The sequence below is a fragment of the Primulina eburnea genome, chromosome 12, assembly GCF_022965805.1.
Source record: "Primulina eburnea isolate SZY01 chromosome 12, ASM2296580v1, whole genome shotgun sequence".
Taxonomy (NCBI): Eukaryota; Viridiplantae; Streptophyta; class Magnoliopsida; order Lamiales; family Gesneriaceae; genus Primulina; species Primulina eburnea.
The window spans coordinates 18371949-18390421 of record NC_133112.1 but is presented as its reverse complement, the minus strand read 5'-3'; the positions used below and the strand labels follow the sequence as shown (position 1 = coordinate 18390421).

The 18473-nt window shown below is 41.6% G+C and overlaps 1 non-coding gene and 1 pseudogene across 1 annotated transcript; one reads left to right on the top strand and one right to left on the bottom strand.

Moving 5' to 3' along the window:
* Positions 1-588: 588 nt before the first annotated feature.
* Positions 589-18473, bottom strand: part of LOC140806709 (uncharacterized) — a 41779-nt pseudogene continuing 23894 nt past the window's right edge.
* On the top strand, positions 5266-5372 carry LOC140808512 (small nucleolar RNA R71). The gene has a single exon (XR_012112933.1). It is a non-coding gene; the product is annotated as a small nucleolar RNA R71 (small nucleolar RNA).

Sequence of the window (18473 nt, the reverse complement as noted above, 5' to 3'; positions counted from 1 at the left end):
ATTTTTTTTTTTTTATAGTCTGCGCGACTCGCTAGGGCGGTCAAAAGTGTCCGCCCTAGCGAGTGGTTTTCGGTGACCAATCATTTAAAACATCCGAGTGCTCGCTGGGGCGGTCAGTTTTGACCGCCCTAGCGAGGGGTTCTCGCCGAGACAAATTTGAAATAAATGAGTTCTCGCTGGGGCGGTCAAAAGTGACCGCCCTAGCGAGGCATTTTCGGTAACAAATTTTTTGAAACTTACGAGTCCTCGCTGGGGCGGTTACTTGTGGCCGCCCTAGCGAGAGGATCTCGAAAAAAAAAAAAATTTAAAAAGGAACGCTCGCTGGGGCGGTCAAAAGCGACCGCCCTAGCAAGGAGTTTGCGGCGATTATGATGATTTTAAAAAGCGATGGCTCGCTGGGGCGGTCAGTTGTGACCGCCCTAGCGAGATATTCTCGGAAAATACTGAGCTAAAAGTAAAAACAATGAATGACATGCTATGCAACTACCTAAATGCAAATGATTCAATTAATTAACAAAGAAACAGAATAAAAAGGAGAAGAAGCAGTTCTCAATTTACAGTCTAGAGCTCGACTTGTCACCCATGTCCTTAATGACTGTCATGGAGCCGAGTGACTCCAATTTGTGGCTCAAATGTGCCACCGATATAATGCTTCAGTCTTTGAGCGTTCACAGTGAACGTCCCCTCCTTGCCATCATGCAATACCACTGCACCTGATGGGAACACCTGGGCTATAGTGAAAGGTCCTGACCACCTTGACTTTAGCTTGCCTGGAAAGAGGCGTAAGCGAGAATTGTATAACAACACCGCCTCACCCACTTGAAATTCCCTTCGTACGATGTGTTTATCATGGGCTCGTTTGGTGCGTTCCTTGTAAGATAGTGCCAGATCATAAGCTTTTCCTCGAAACTCATCCAACTGATTCAACTGCAGCAATCGTTTCTCACCTGCAAGAGCAAAATCAAAGTTTAGTGCTTTGGTCGCCCAATATGCTCTATGCTCTAATTCTACTGGTAGATGACATGCTTTACCAAAAAGCAACCTATATGGTGTAGTGCCTATAGGTGTTTTAAAAGCAGTACGATAAGCCCACAAAGCATCATCTAACCGAACGGACCAGTCCTTCCTATTCACATTGACCGTCTTCTCTAGAATCCTCTTAATCTCTCGATTGGACACTTCAACTTGTCCACTAGTTTGGGGATGGTATGGAGTGGAAACCTTGTGGGTGACACCATATTTGCCCAGCAGTTTATCAAAAATTTTGTTGCAAAAATGGGTGCCACCATCACTTATGATTGCACGTGGTGCACCAAATCGATTAAAAATGTGTTTCTTCAAAAATTTTAACACCACTTGTGCATCATTAGTGGCACAAGCCTCCGCCTCCACCCATTTCGAAACATACTCCACTGCCACTAAAATAAATTTCTTCGCAAAAGACGCAGGAAAAGGACCCATAAAATCAATCCCCCACACATCAAATATTTCACACTCAATAATATTATTTAAAGGCATCTCATGACGGTTGGAAATATTACATGTGCGTTGGCATCTATCACAATTAAGAACATACAAACGAGCATCCTTAAAAAGAGTTGGCCAATAGAAGCCACATTCAAGTACCTTAGACGCCGTCCGTATGGGTCCAAAGTGACCACCTACCTCACGGTCATGGCAATGGTTCAGAATTTGATTGGTTTCCTCTTCCGCCACACATCTTCTTATCATAGAATCTGCACAGATCTTAAACAAAAATGGTTCCTCCCAAAAATAATATTTCACGTCTGAAAAGAATTTCTTTCTTTGGTGAAATAATAAATTAGGTGGAGGTGTGCCAGTGATAATAAAATTTGCAAAATCGGCATACCAAGGGCATGCATTTACCTCAAGCAATTGTTCATCAGGAAACCGGTCATCTATATCATCGTCACTGCCCTTAATTCTAACATGCTCAAGCCTAGATAGGTGGTCAGCAACTACATTTTCCACACCCTTTTTATCTCGAATCTCGAGATCAAATTCTTGCAGTAATAAAATCCACCTAATTAATATAGGTTTCGCATCCTTCTTAGCAAGCAAGTATTTCAGGGCAGAATGATCGGTATACACAGTTACTTTAGACAGAACAAGGTATGAATGAAATTTGTCGAAAGCAAATACTATAGCAAGCAATTCCTTTTCAGTAGTAGCGTAATTCAATTGAGCATCATTTAAAGTCTTACTTGCATAGTAGATGGTATGAAATACCTTGTTCTTCCTTTGACCCAGCACCGCACCCACAGCTGTATCACTCGCATCGCACGTCACCTCAAACGGTAACTCCCAATCAGGGACAGTCAGAACAGGTGCTGTCACCAAGCTCTCCTTGAGTATCTCGAATGCCTGCAGACAAGTAGAATCAAAATTAAATTCAGCATCTTTCATCAACAAAGAAGATAAAGGTTTAGCAATTTTTGAAAAATCTTTGATGAAGCGCCTATAAAAACCAGCATGCCCGAGGAAACTTCTAACTCCTTTTATTGATGAAGGTGGGGGTAAGTTTTTGATTACCTCCACCTTGGCTTTGTCGACCTCAATTTCATTCTCCGATACCTTGTGTCCTAACACAATCCCCTCTTGAACCATAAAATGACACTTCTCCCAATTCAACACCAAGTTGCTCTCCTCACATCTAACTAACACCAAGTTCAAATTTTCTAGACATTCATTAAATGAGGAGCCAAAAATAGAGAAGTCATCCATAAAAATTTCAAGGAAATTCTCAGTCATGTCATGAAAGATAGCGGTCATGCATCTTTGAAATGTGGCAGGTGCATTGCATAAACCGAAGGGCATACGCCTAAACGCAAAAGTACCATAAGGACAAGTGAAAGTAGTTTTCTCTTGGTCCTCTGGTGCAATTGTGATTTGATTGTATCCCGAATATCCATCTAAAAATCAATAGAATTCATGACCTGCTAATCGTTCAATCATTTGATCGATAAATGGCAAGGGAAAGTGATCTTTACGGGTTGCATCATTCAGTTTCCTATAATCTATGCACACACGCCAACCCGTAACAGTTCTAGTGGGAATCAACTCATTTTTTTCATTGGTAATAACAGTAATCCCACCCTTTTTAGGCACACATTGTACAGGACTTACCCACGCACTATCAGAGATAGGATAGATAATACCTGCATCCAGAAGTTTAATTGTTTCAGCTTTTACTACCTCTTGCATCTTTGGGTTGAGTCTCCTTTGTGGTTGTGCTAGAGGTGAGTACTTATCTTCCATCAGAATTTTATGCATGCAGATCGAAGGACTTATCCCTTTTATGTCCGAAACCTTCCAAGCGAATGCTCCTTTATGCTCCTTAAGGACCCCCATGAGCTTACTCTCCATATCATCTGTCAAAGAAGAGGAAATAATAACAGGCAATTTATTATCTTCTCCTAAATATACGTACTTGAGATGTGGAGGTAGTGGTTTGAGCTCCAAAGTAGGTGGCTCCTCTAGGCTTGACTTTTGAGGCATTAAATCTTTTCTGTCTCCCAATTCCTCTAGTCTAAGCCTCACTTGCTTTCTCCAAGGTGGAATGGCATTCAAATGAGCTACCATCTCCATCTTTTCCTCGTCTAGCTCGTCCTCCTGTTTTTCAGTAGTGAGAGTGGCCTCCAATGGTTCTTTCAATCCATCCTGCACAAAATCACAAACAATAGAATCCAAAACATCAATACGAAAGCAACTATCATTGTGCATTGTGTGCTTGAGAGTATTGAAAACATCAAAAATAATTTCTTCTTCTCCAACTCTCAGTCTCAACTTCCCCTCTTCAACATCAATTAGCGCTTTCCCTGGAGCCAGAAATGGTCTCCCTAGGATTAAAGGCATCTCTAAATCTTCCTCCATGTCTAGTATCACGAAATCTGCAGGGAAAATGAACTTATCCACTTTCACCAAAACATCTTCGATAATCCCACGTGGATACTTGACAGATCTGTCAGCCAGCTGCAACGACATCCTAGTTGGCTTGGGTTCCCCTAATCCCAGTCTCCTAAACACAGAAAAAGGCATCAGATTAATACTCGCACCAAGATCACATAGAGCTTTATGAAAATTAATATCACCAATAATGCAAGGTATAGAGAAACTCCCTGGATCTTTTTGCTTAGGAGGCATCTTGTTTTGAACTAAAGCGGAGCAATTTTCCGTCAAATTCACCGTCATATGATCTTCTAGCCTCCGCTTATTTGCTAAGATATCTTTCAAGAATTTTGCATAACTTGGCATATTCAATAATGCATCAGCAAAAGGAATGTTAATATGCAATTTTTTAAATACCTCAAGAAATTTACCAAATTGTGCATCTAATTTAGCTTTCTTCATCGCTGCAGGAAAAGGTGGAGGGATAACAATTTTATTTTGTGCAATAGGTGTAGATGTAGAGTTAGAAGACTTACCTCCTTGAGTTTCTATCTCATCCTTGCCATGCTTGGTCTTTTCCTCATGAGACTCGAGTGCTTTCCGCTCCGCAATTCCACAGCCTTCACATGCTCTCTTGGGTTAGTTTCCGTGTTGCTTGGCAAAGCTCCTTGCTCCCTATTAGAAATCAACTTTGCTAATTGTCCAATCTGATTCTCTAACCCCTTTATGGATGCATCTTGATTCTGAAATCTCGTCTCTGTTGCAGAAATAAATTTAGTCATCATTTGCTCTAAATTGGACTTCTCCTCCCGAGGCGGCTCTGGTTTGAATCCTTGGTGCATCCCATATGGTGGACCTCTTTGTTGGCGATTTTGGCTGTTTTGGCCTCCCCACGAAAAGTTTGGGTGATTCCTCCATCCCGGATTGTATGTATTCGAATAAGGGTCATTTCTAGGACGGTTCTGGAATCCCACTTGTTTCACCGGTGCTCCCTCAGGCACATAAAATGGATTTCCATCTTGGCAATCCTGCACGTCATGCTCACCCCCACACTTATCACAGAAAATTTCTTGCAGACGCATAGCCGACCCACTCATGCTCATCCCATCAATCTTTCTACTCAAAGCCTCTAACTGTGCTGAAACCGCAGACAAATCATTAACTTGATGAACTCCAGCACCTCGTCTCTGCCTATCAGACTGAGGATGATAGCTACTCGCAGCCATCTCCTCCAATAACTCATATCCTTCCTCAGCCGTCTTTCTCAGTAAGTTACCACATGCAGCAGCTTCTATCATAGTACGGTTAGGAGTAATAAGACCATAGTAGAAAGTTTGAACAACTAACCCAAGCGGTAGCTCATGGTGTGGACATCTCCTCAACAAGTCCTTGTAACGCTCCCATGCCTCGTAAAGTGACTCGTTCTCATATTGAGCAAACGTAGTAATGTCGGCTCTAAGCTTCATAGTCTTCGACGGAGGAAAGTACTTGATCAGGAATGCCTTTGCCATATCCTCCTATGTAGTGATAGACCCTACAGGCAAACAGTTTAACCACGACTTAGCTTTATCTTTCAGTGAAAATGGAAATAAGCGCAGACGAACAGCATCATCAGACACGCCATTAAACTTAAAAGTATCACAAATTTCAAGAAAGTCAGCTATATGAGAATTATGGTCGTCAAGTGCACTTCCCCCAAATTGAACAGTGTTCTGAATCATCTGGATGATAGCTAGCTTGATCTCAAACTGATTAGCTCGGATGACTGGTCTTACGATGCTTGGACGTGCTCCATCAAGAGACGGCTGTGCATAATCCAACATTGGAATGCGACGTGGTATCTCAACTTGTCTATTGTCACGCTGTTCCTCTCCACGTTCTTGCTCGTTTCTTTCCATCTGTTCTTTGAGTCTTTGTTGTTGTCTTCGACGTCTAGCTGTGCGTTCAATCTCGGGGTCAAAAGGCTCAAGCTTAAATTCGAGTGATCTTCGCATGCACCACCAGAAAAATCTGCAACACAAGGAGAGTATCAAATAGCAATAAAATAAGTAATACTAAAGAATTTAAATGAGAAATAAAAAAAAATCGTGAATCAACAGTCCCCGGCAACGGCGCCAAAAACTTGATCGAGCAAAACTTGCACAGTGAATAGTCCCAAAATTTATTTTATAGATGAAAGCTCGATTTAAATATCGCAAGTGCACGATAGTCAAGTTATAATAAACGTAAGTGAATACGAGTATCGATCCACAGGGACTGCGTTACACTATTTTTATTCTCACGTAAAATTTCTTTAGCAACGATGAATTGAGTTGATGATTAAACTAATGTAATTGAACAATTAAAATAATTAAAATGCAAAGGAAATGTGCTCAAGAATGCAATGATTAATTTAGATTAAATCAAAGGAGAAATGAATTTGTTGGGAAATTATAAGTTCACCTACCACTCGTGTTTAAACAATTATATTCGACTTTTACTCGTGCATTCGACGGAATTCCCTAGACTAATTAATATACTCTGTCGAGCGATATTAATACTAATCATAAACATGCAGTACTCAAGTGTCCTCAAGTATTTAACAGTTCAAGATTGCATTACTTCCTATGGAATCCACTAGTTTTCATCCGGGTGAACTATCACTGTCGACACGTACCCAATTCCGTATATCTACTAAAATTGTAAATCCGTGGTTTATACTATGTGATCTTATTGTTAATTATTCTATCGACATCATTAACAACATGAAATAATCAAAGGAAGTTAGCTAAGCTTCGATTGAAATAAGAATGAACAATAGCATAAACAAATCACTTAATAAAAACGTCGAGCAATAATGTTAAACAACGAGTACGGGGTAGGATCCCCTCAAATCCCAACAAATCTAGAGTTTAGCCACTAAAATTCATAATAAAAAAAAACAACAATCTAAGAATTAAAAACTGAATAATGAAAATACTAAAGATGACGACGGATGACGGCCACGACGCGTGGAAATCTCGAAGTCTTCGAAATCTCCTTTGCTCCTAGCCTTTTCTCCAAGAAAATCTGATGAAAGTGATGAAAAATCGCCCAAAACGCCGCCTCTCTCGTGTGTTAGGTCTATGGTCTAGAATAGAGTCCAAAAAAAAGGAAACATATCTTTTCAAATCTCGCAGCTCGCTAGGGCGGTCAAAAGTGTCCGCCCTAGCGAGACGTTCTCGCAGAAATTTCCTCGGCCATGTCCCTGGATTCGCTGGGGCGGTCACTTTTGACCGCCCTAGCTAGTACCTCTCGCTTCTTTGGCAATTATTTCCCACTTTTTGGTTCAATTCCTACAAAATAACCACCAACTACACGAGATCAGTCAAATGCTAAATAATGATAGAAAAATGCTAAATTAAACTAAAACAAACTAATATGATGCATGAATGCGACTCGAAAACAACACTAAAAACACGTAAAAACGAGTCCTATCAGTAAGAAATTACCGCTCGGGCGCCGAGCTTACGAAAATGAACTCTAAAACAGAAAGGGTTGCGCTCGGGCGGTAAGAAATTTCCGCTCGAGCGCCGAGTGCACTGTGCTCCACGACTTAGAAACTTAATCTCCCCAAATTCGATCACACCGACAGTGAATAACGCTTCGAGACCCGTCCTAAGATACTATGGCACTGACTCGACTCCACCTAACCTCCCAAAAGTCTCCAAAACAACCACGCAATTACATGTACACAATAAACCCGTAAACACGATCTTTGTCAACAAAAAGGTTATAAACGACTATGCAATCTCCCAAATGCCTAACGACACGAAACGAAATGTCCATAACATCCCCACATCAATATCAATATACCTATACGCAGCAACGATCGCCCGTCGATCCCCAACGAAGCCTGCAACAAATAAACTTCAAGAGCACAATTTACGTAAAAGTCGCAGTTTGAGCAGTCCCACGAAAAACGTCAAAACTCACTCACTTTTTAACCAAATAAATCGAATTTTATATCAAATTGAAGGTATCGAAAAGTTATTCATTTTTTACGTTGAAAGTTTTCTCAGATTCTCGATTGAAAAATCGCAGTAACCCAAAATACAGTGAAAAACGGGATTTTAGATCTAAAAACTATTGCAAAACGCATCGATAAATTTCCTGCTCAAACTACTACACATCACACATGGATTTTACACATAAAAACAACGCAACACATACTATGACATGATCGACGCAGAAAAGAGAGATTATACGTGCCTTTTGATATTTAAAAATACCGTAACGACGATACCGAAGCAGAGATGGCGCGAGGATTGGTCGGGACGAACGTGGCGCTAGAATCTCGAAATAAACTCAACGAAAATGTGCTGGAAATTGAAGGGGATAGGGCGGCTACTCTGAAATTTAGAACCCTAGGTTTTTGCTCTAAATATAATAATGAGAGTGCAAGGGAGATGAGGTGTGTGTATAGGCGTGAATAAGTGTGTGTAAAAGTATGTGTGTGCGTGAGTTGTGTTGTTAAATTAGGGGAATTATTGCTTAAATAAATAAATAACAACTAATTAAAATACTAACACTCTTTAAACTTTAATAAAATCCCTCAATTAAAATAACGCACACCAAAAATACTAATTTTAAAAGTTTTAAACTCTTAAATCACTAAACACATAACTAAAGTTTTAAAATACTAAACTAAATAAATTATTTAAAATGCCCCTTCCTAGCTTATAAGATAAAAATACCGCATTTTAATTTGCCAAGAATCGTCCCCGGTCTTTTCCTCGATCCCGCCTCGAATAATCGCCTGAAACATGAAACTCGAAAATACATTTTAACGTGCATCACATAAACATAATTAATTTAAAATAATGCATTTAAATAAATCATGCACTACTAAGACTCATTTTTTAAATTTAATAAATACTTTAATGATTAATTAAATGCATGGGTTATACGTGTACTGAATTTGGGCACTACAGTTCCTCCCCCACTTAAAAAAATTTCGTACTCGAAATTAAGTCTTACCAAACAACTCCGGGTAGCGAAGTCTCATATCTGACTCTGACTCCGAAGTGGTTTCTTCCACTGCTTGGTTTAGCCACTGGACCTTGACGAGCTTAGTTGTTTTGTTCCGAAGTTTACGCTCCTGTCTCTCTAGGGGATGGGTCTCTCCTCATAAGACAGGTCTGGAGCCAACTGCAACGGCTCGTAGCTCAGAACATGCGAAGGATTAGCTACATATTTCCTCAGCATTGAGTCTTGGAACACATTGTGTACCGTACCCCGGCCAGATTCGACGGAAGGGCTACACGATAAGCTAATGTCCCAACTCTGTCCAAAATCTCGAACGGTCCAATAAACCTCGGACTCAGCTTGCCTCTCTTCCCAAATCTCATAACACCCTTCATGGGTGCAATCTTCACAAAAACGTGATCACATATGGCAAACTCGAGATCTCTCCTCCTCTTATCAGTGTAGCTCTTCTGATGGCTTTGGGCAGTCTTCATTCTGTCTCAAATCTTGACCACCACATCTGCTGTCTGCTGAACTATCTCTGGACCAAGGTCTGCTCTCTCACCGACTTCATCCCAATGAACTGGTGATCTGCACTTCTGTCCGTACAACGCCTCGTAGGGGGCCATACCTATAGATGCTTGAAAACTGTTGTTATAGGTAAACTCCACTAGAGGTAAATTTGATTCCCAAGTTCCCTGGAAATCGATCATACAGGCTCTCAGTAAATCCTCTAAAATCTGAATCACTCGCTCAGATTGGCCGTCTGTCTGCGGGTGAAAAGCTGTGCTGAACAGCAACTTTGTCCCCATGGCTGCATGTAAGCTCTTCCAGAAGGACGACGTAAACCTCGAGTCCCTGTCGGACACAATCGATACTGGGAACCCATGTAAATGCACTATCTCCCTGATATAAAGCTCCGCATACTGCGTCATGGAGAAAGTCATCTTCACTAGCAAAAAGTGCGCTGATTTCGTGAGTCGATCCACAATAGCCCAAATGGCATTAAAGCCTCTGACTGATCTAGGCAATCCAACGACGAAGTCCATCGTGATGTTCTCCCATTTCCATTCTAGGATGGGGAGTGGTTTAACCAATCCCGCTGGCCTCTGATGTTCTGCCTTCACCTGCTCGCAAGTGAGGCATTCAGACACAAGACTGCGGATGTCTCTCTTCATCCCTGGCCACCAATACAGAATCTATAGGTCCTTATACATCTTGGTACCTCCTGGGTGGATAGAATATGGAGATGCATGTGCCTCTGTCAGAATATCCTGTCTGATCGAATCAACACTAGGCACCCACATCCTGCCTCTGTATCTCACAATTTCATCTGCCACTGCGTAAAGAACACTGCCATTGGCTTCATCCTTCAGCCTCCATTTCTGTAATTGTTCATCTGAAGGCTGACCTGTTCGGATACGGTCTAGCAGAGAAGACTGGACTGTCAGATTAGACAGCCTTGGTTCTCTGCCCTTATGGTAAACTTCCAAACCAAACCTCTGAATCTCAGACTGAAGATGTCTCTGCACTGATAACTGAGTTATGACTGCAACCTTTCTGCTCAAGGCATCTTACACAACATTAGCTTTTCCCGGATGGTAGCTAATCTCGCAATCATAGTCTTTCACCAGTTCCAACCACCGTCTATGCCTCATGTTCAGCTCCTTCTGTGTGAAGAAATATTTCAAACTTTTGTGGTCAGTGAAAATCTGACACTTCTCACCATACAAGTAGTGTCTCCAAATCTTCAACGCAAAGACGACTGCGGCTAATTCTAAATCATGCGTCGGGTAGTTCTTCTCATGCACCTTCAACTGCCTGGAAGCATAAGCTATAACCCGACCTTGCTGCATCAACACTGCGCCTAATCCGAGCTTAGATGCATCGGTATAAAGCACAAATTCACTCTGCCCTGTCGGCATGGCTAGCACTGGCGCCGAAATAAGAGCTTGCTTCAAAGTATCAAAGCTCTCCTGATATTCATCACTCCACACGAATTTAGCATTCTTCTTGGTCAGTGAAGTGAGTGGCACTACTATGGATGAAAATCACCGAATGAACTTACGATAGTAACCGGCTAAACCTAGAAAACTGCGGATCTCTGAGGCATTCTTTGGCTCAACCCATTCCTTAACGGCTGCTACCTTGCTGGATCCACTTCAATGCCACTGTTAGACACTATATGCACCAAAAACGCTACTTTCTGCAACCAAAACTCGCACTTACTGAACTTCGCAAATAACTTGCGACTCTGCAAAACCTGCAACATTGTCCTCAAATGCTGGCTATGCTCCTCATGGCTCTTCGAGTATATGAGAATATCGTCAATGAAAACTATGACGAATTGGTCTAAGTAAGGCTGAAATACTCGGTTCATGAGGTCCATGAAAATAGCTGGGGCGTTCGTCAATCCGAGGGGCATTACTAAGAACTCGTAATGCCCATATCTGGTCCTGAAGGATGTCTTGTGAACATCTGCATCTTTCACCTTCAGCTGGTGATACCCTGATCGAAGATCTATCTTAGAGAACACCGTAGCTCCCTACAACTGATCAAACAAGTCTTCAATGCTAGGAAGTGGGTACTTATTCTTTATCGTTACCTTGTTCAGCTCTCGGTAATCGATGCATAGCCTCATACTCCCATCCTTCTTCTTTACAAAGAGCACTGGTGCGCCCCACGGTGAGAAACTAGGGTGGATAAATCCCTCGTCGAGAAGCTTCTGAATCTGCTGCTTGAGCTCTAACATCTCAGCTAGAGCTAATCGGTACAGCGCCTTAGAGATTGGCACTGTGCCTGGAATGAGATCAATAGCAAACTCCACCAGTGTCTCTGGTGGAAGGCCTGTGACGTCATCAGAAAAGACGTCTGGGAATTCTCTGACTACCGACTCCTCTGATAAAGACAGAGTGGGTATGTCAGGTGCAGAAATAATGCTGGCCAAGAAGGCTTGAAACCCCTTAGAAATAAGTCTCCTAGCCTGCCATGCAAGAGATCATGCGAGGGAAACTTCTCCATCTGGCTGGCTCAAATAGAAACTATTCCTTGCCCGGCGGTCTAACCAATACCGACCTCTTCTGAAAATAAATCAGAACTCTGTTATTCGTCAGCCAGTCCATTCCTAAAATAATGTCGAACTCTGGCATCGGCAGTAGAATCAAATCTGCATATACTAGATGGCCATGCAATTCCAGATCGATATCTCTGATCACGCTAGTTGCTAACAGCTCTTCCCCGGATGGGACTGTCACTGAAAAATTTATGTCTGGGCCAATGGACTTGATGTCCAAATGATTAACAAAAGTGTCCGAGATAAAGGAGTGAGTGGCTCCTGAATCTATCAGTGTCATTGTGGATAATCTCTTAATGAAAATATTCCCTGAGAGACGTTAGCACAACAAACTAACTTATATCCCAAAAATTCTACCATAAACCTCATGCAACAAAAGACACCCACAATTCCAACTAAAACACTAGTATTCCCAATTAAAATAAAACATGCAAGGCAAAGAAATCAATACTATACTGAATTAAATAAATTACCAGTCAAAAGGGTAGTGTCTGGATGTTAGAGTAGGTGCCCGTCGAGCCAAGTGTTGGCCGAGGGTTCATGTTTAAACTCAATGTATAAACAGTCTTTATTTTAATAATATTTGAATTTATCATTTTGGCACTTCTTTATCTGTAAACCCATGCTAGTTGCATAGATAAAGCCCTTGAATATACAAATAGTAGAAAGAATATGAGATGCTCATATGATGAGTATCATGAAACTCATATTTGTAATACTGTATATTCTAAACGGTTCCTAGTCGATTCAGCCGCCACTAAGAAGGATATAGGCCGCTCGAGTTAGAGACTAGTATCTGCGATGTGAGTATCATGTTTCATTGGTAGGGGACATTGTGATGTCCGAACATGCAGATAGGTGCTCCTTGTAGAGAGTGCACTGAACAACCCTCCATAAAAGGACTTTCCAAGTGGTTCTCACTTATCGAGTGGAAAAGTCCTAGTTTATGGTTGTACACCATTAGTTCTTATGACCCGGGACAACATTGAGACTCTATGTGCTAGAATTACACTTTGACTTGTTTACCGACTCTCATGGGGTCATCAGGTGGCAAGGTTGGGTGTTCTGTCGAAACACATAGGAGTCGATGCATTGTAGTCGGGGATTCACCGCTTACCTTAGGGTATGGATATCCTATGTGTTCTCATGTATGTGTAGGTTGAAATCTCTGATCAGAGTATGGTGGTAATTATGAAAGGAGTTTCATAGATTACACCATCGATGCAACTACAACATGACACATAGTATCGATTCATTGACAACTCTCGATAAACCAATGGTTGTCGAATCGGTCGGGATATATGAGTTGAAGGGACCGTAATGTACGCTAACCATAATTGAATGGTTCTTGCAGGCACTATCATTTGATACCTTGGGAATCATGTAAGCGATGCTGCTAGGCGTTTAACATGATTGGTTGGGTACCTTTGGCCAAGTGAATAATGTATTTGAAAATTGTGATTTTTTCATAAACATTATTATGGACTTAATTAAATTAATTCAAGTGTTGAATTAATTAAACACTAGTGGGCCTAGTAGAGTCCAAATAATTAAATTAATTCAAGTGTTGGATTAATTAAATAACATTGGGCCTTGTAGAGCCCAATTGGAGATAATTATTTAACTAGTGGGCTTGAGTAAAATCAAGTAAAGTCTAATTGGGCTCAAATATGCTTGAGACAATTAAAAAGTCCATGGGCCTTGTAAAAGTTACAAGCCCACTATGGTTTGCATGCTTGGGAGGTGAAGGGGTGTGGATTACTTTTAATTAAAATAATGCATGGCATGCAAGTCTACTTTTTCACTTTTCCCACAACCTAGACAATACACTTCACTCTCCCATTCTCCCCCCTTGGCCGAAATTGTAGTGAGAAGATTTCCCTTTTTTCTCTCAAATTTTTCTTCTTCAAGTGTTGAGGAAAGAAAATTCTTCTCTTTGAAAAATCCTCATATTTTCTAGTGCAAAATTTGAGGGGATTTACCTTGCTAGTGGTGGGTCTAATTTTGAAGGAGGAGGAGGCTTGTAGACTTGTCATCCATTGAAGAGCTTAGTTGTTTAACAACAAAGTTGGTGCCATTCATCAACCTTAAAACTATTTCTAACACCCTATGTATGACATATTTGGTGTTTCATGTATATGCTACACTAGTACTAGGGTGGCCGGATTTTTATATGTAAAAATCGAAAACTTTTGCTTCCGTTGTGCATTCCGGTCACCTAAATCGATCCCATTCACTGGATTCGCCTCGTGGGCATGCATGGCGAATATTCTCCTTTGGATTGGCTGCTTCCAGTGCGGGCGCTCTTTCAACATGTGGTCCGTAGCTCCACATTTGAAACATTTCCCGGATCCCCATAAGCACTGTCCGAGATGCTGGCGATTGCACTTCTGGCACACTAGGAAGTTACCGGGCTTCTAAGGCGCCCCTTGCAGCTGGATAGACCCTTGCCTTTCGGCGGTCCCTGATAGAGTTTCTTCCCTGGCGGCCCCTGAAACGGCCTCTTAAATTGGGACCTCTGATGCTGCTGCTGCGGGTGTTTTGGTGGTGCCTGATAGGGCCTCTTGCCCTGCCTGTCAGCCTCTATATCCCCAAGATCTTGCTCTGCTGCCAATGCTCTTGACACGACAACTGCGTAAGTAGTAGGACCAGCAACTCGAACGTCACGACACAAGATCGGCCGCAACCCATCCATGAAGTGTCTCAGCTTACTTTGGGCATCATTAGCTGTGAGGGGCACAAAGTAACAACCCCTCTCGAACTACCTGACGAAGTGTGCTACGCTGCTGTCTCCCTGTCGTAGCGACATGAACTCTCTGATAAGACGGGATCGTACTTCTTCAGTGAAGTACTTGGCCAAGAACGCTTCCTTGAATCCAGTCCAAGACAAAGTCGGCAAATTAATTGCCACCGACGCACAGTCCCACCAACGTCTGGCATCGCCTGCTAAAAGGAATATGGCACAACGGACTCGGTCTGCATCCCGCAGCTCCATGTAGTCAAAAATCACTTCGATGTACTTAATCCATCCCTCTGCCACCATCGGGTCAGTAGATCCCGAAAACTCCTTAAGACTCATCCTTCTAAACCTCTCATACACTGCTTCCGGTTGGGGCCTCGCCCCTACACCCGCTGCTGTAGCCTGGTTCCCCGCAAGTTGCACGAAGAACTGCGTCATACCTGCAAGAATCTGTGCTTGCATGTCTGGAGGTGGAGGTGGAGGTGGAGGAGCGTCTCTCCCCTCCTCACGAGCTTCTCTATCCTCGTCTCTTGCTTCCCGGTCAATCACACGTCTAGGAGTCATACTGTTCCAACAATTTACCCAACACGTAAACCCATATGCATGAACATGATATAAATGACATGAGATTCATGTACTACAACTTGAAAATATGGAAATGCTGAAATTAGAACTCAACGCTTACTACATGACATAAATTTGAAACTTTAAAACTTACAGACTTGAGGTGTGACTTCGTGAGCTTCTTGTGACTGGCAGTAGGCATAACCCTTTACAAGAACACCGCTCTGATACCAACTGTAACGTACCGTACTTGTACTACTTAAAATTTGCGGAAAAAATTAAAAAATTTCTTGATTAGGAAAAGAAAATCAATACGGTCGTCACTACATCATCTATTCACCAATAAAATCTTGTTAAAAGAAAAGCTTGCTCAAAACATCTCGCATTCAACATAAAATCAGAGTATTTTAAAATTGCATAAAATAATTAAAACAGAGTGGGCGGTCCTCGGGTCTAGCCTCCTGCTCAGTCCAAGCCTGCTCCTTGGTCCCCACCTCATGTCTCCTCATAGACATCCTCACCTGCATCGATCAAGTCTGGTGAGTCTAAAGACTCAACACGTATAAACTGAGAATAGCAAGTAATACATAATAAAATCGCATGTAACTTTAAAATAGAACATACATACTTGAAGTTTGGATTTGAAATGAGCTTGAGCTTGCATACATACATAGACGTGCCATAACTTAAAAGCTTTCATAAACATGCTTGCATACTTGATCATACTTAAACATACGTGACTTCATTTTGCGTAGAGGCATGTTTCAAAGCAAGTGACCCATACATAATAAATGCCTGATCAGACAAACCACAGTATTGGGCTGACAGGGACGTATCCACTGCCACATACATGAGATCCCCGTTCATGATTTAACGGGCTGGTTGGTCCCCGTTCATTATTTAACGCTTTCCAACCACGATCTAACCCGTTCATAATTTAACGGGGTGGAAAGGTCCTCGGCCACGTTCACCGACTTCCAAACCCATTCATAAATTGGTCACAAGACATTTAGCATACCTCAAAATAAAATATTTTCTTGCACGTCAACATACTTACTTGGCGTTAAGGGATTCGTTGGATTTCATTTGGGTCCGTTGCTGCGCACTAACATGAATTCAACACTTAACTTTCATAAATTAGACGTAGGTACTCGAGCTCACCACCGAAGTGCATAAATAGCTTATTACATTCTAGATCACTCGGGACTTGACCTCGTTTAAACATACTAACCAGGACATCAAACCTCGAAACAAACTCTAAGATGCCGTGTGAACATTTCCCAACCATAAAAGACATAAACTCACTATTAGAACTTGAAAAGAAGAAATAACAAAATATTTGGACAGAAGGGGTGGCGCTCGGGCGGTGAAACTTGACCGCTCGAGCAGCAGGGTTCGCGCTCGGGCGGTAATAAATTACCGCTCGTGCGCCAGGTCTACTGAACGCCTACATTGAACCGAAGGAGTGGCGCTCGGGCGGTAAGAAATTTCCGCTCGAGCGCCGAGTGCACTGTGCTCCACGACATAGAAACTTAATCTCCCCAAATTCGATCACACCGACAGTGAACAACGCTTCGAGACCCGTCCTAGGATACTACGGCACTGACTCGACTCCACCTAACCTCCCAAAAGTCTCCAAAACAACCACGCAATTACATGTACAAAATAAACCCGTAAATACGATCTTTGGCAACAAAACGGTTATAAACGACTATTCAATCTCCCAAATGCCTAACGACACAAAACGAAATGTCAATAACCATCCCCACATCAATAACAATATACCTAAATGCAGCAACGATCGCCCGTCGATCCCCAACGAAGCCTGCAACAAATAAACTTCAAGAACACAATTTACGTAAAAGTCGCAGTTTGAGCAGTCCCACGAAAAACGACATAACTCACTCACTTTTTATAAAAATAAATCTAATTTTATATCAAATCGAAGGTATCGAAAAGTTATACATTTTTCGCGTTGAAAGTTTTCTCAGATTCTCGACTGAAAAATCGCAGTGACCCAAAATACAGTGAAAACGGGATTTTAGATCTAAAAACTATTGCAAAACGCATCGATAAATTTCTTGCTCAAACTACTACACATCACACATGGATTTTACGCATAAAAACAACGCAACACATAATATGACATGATCGACGCCGAAAAGAGAGATTATACTTGCCTTTTGATATTTAAAAATACCGTAACGACGATACCGAAGCGGAGATGGCACGAGGATTGGTCTGGGACGAACGTGGTGCTAGAATCTCGAAACAAACTCAACGAAAAGGTGCTGGAAATTTAAGGGGATAGGGCAGCTACTCTGAAATTTAGATCCCTATGTTTTTTCTCTAAATATAATAATGAGAGTGCAAGGGAGATGAGGTGTGTATAGGCGTGAATAAGTGTGTGTAAAAGTGTGTGTGTGCGTGAGTTGTGTAGTTAAATTAGGAGAATTATTGCTTAAATAAATAAATAACAACTAATTAAAATACTAACACTCTTTAAACTTTAATAAAATCCCTCAATTAAAATAACGCATACCAAAAATGCTAATTTTAAAAGTTTTAAACTCTTAAATCACTAAACACATAACTAAAGTTTTTAAATGCAAAACTAAATAAATTATTTAAAATGCCCCTTCCTAGCTTATAAAATAAAAATACCTCATTTTAATTTGCCAAGAATCGTCCCCGGTCTTTTCCTCGATCCCGCCTCGAATAATCGCCTGAAACATGAAACTTGAAAAGACATTTTAACGTGCATCACATAAACATAATTAATTTAAAATAATGCATTTAAATAAATCATGCACTACTAAGACTCATTTTTAAAATTTAATAAATACTTTAATGATTAATTAAATGCATGGGTTATACGTGTACTGAATTTGGGCACTACAGGCCTGCTGTCTAGGAGGCTGGCTAACTGTCTGGCTTCCTCCTGGCCTCGTCTGTGACTGGGCTGGTGCTGGCTAGAAAGAGTGAACTGCAGATGGTGGTCGTCTACCAGTCTGAGCTACTGATCCAGATGATTCGGTAGCCTGTGATCTCTGAGAATCTCTCTCGGGAGAAACTCTAGCAAAATGTCCCCGCTGTCTACAAATACGGCAACAGCTAAACAATCCTCGGCACAGCTCTGTGGCATGTACTCCTCCACAAGTGCTGCAATAGGCTCCTGTATAACTCTGGCCCTGACCGATC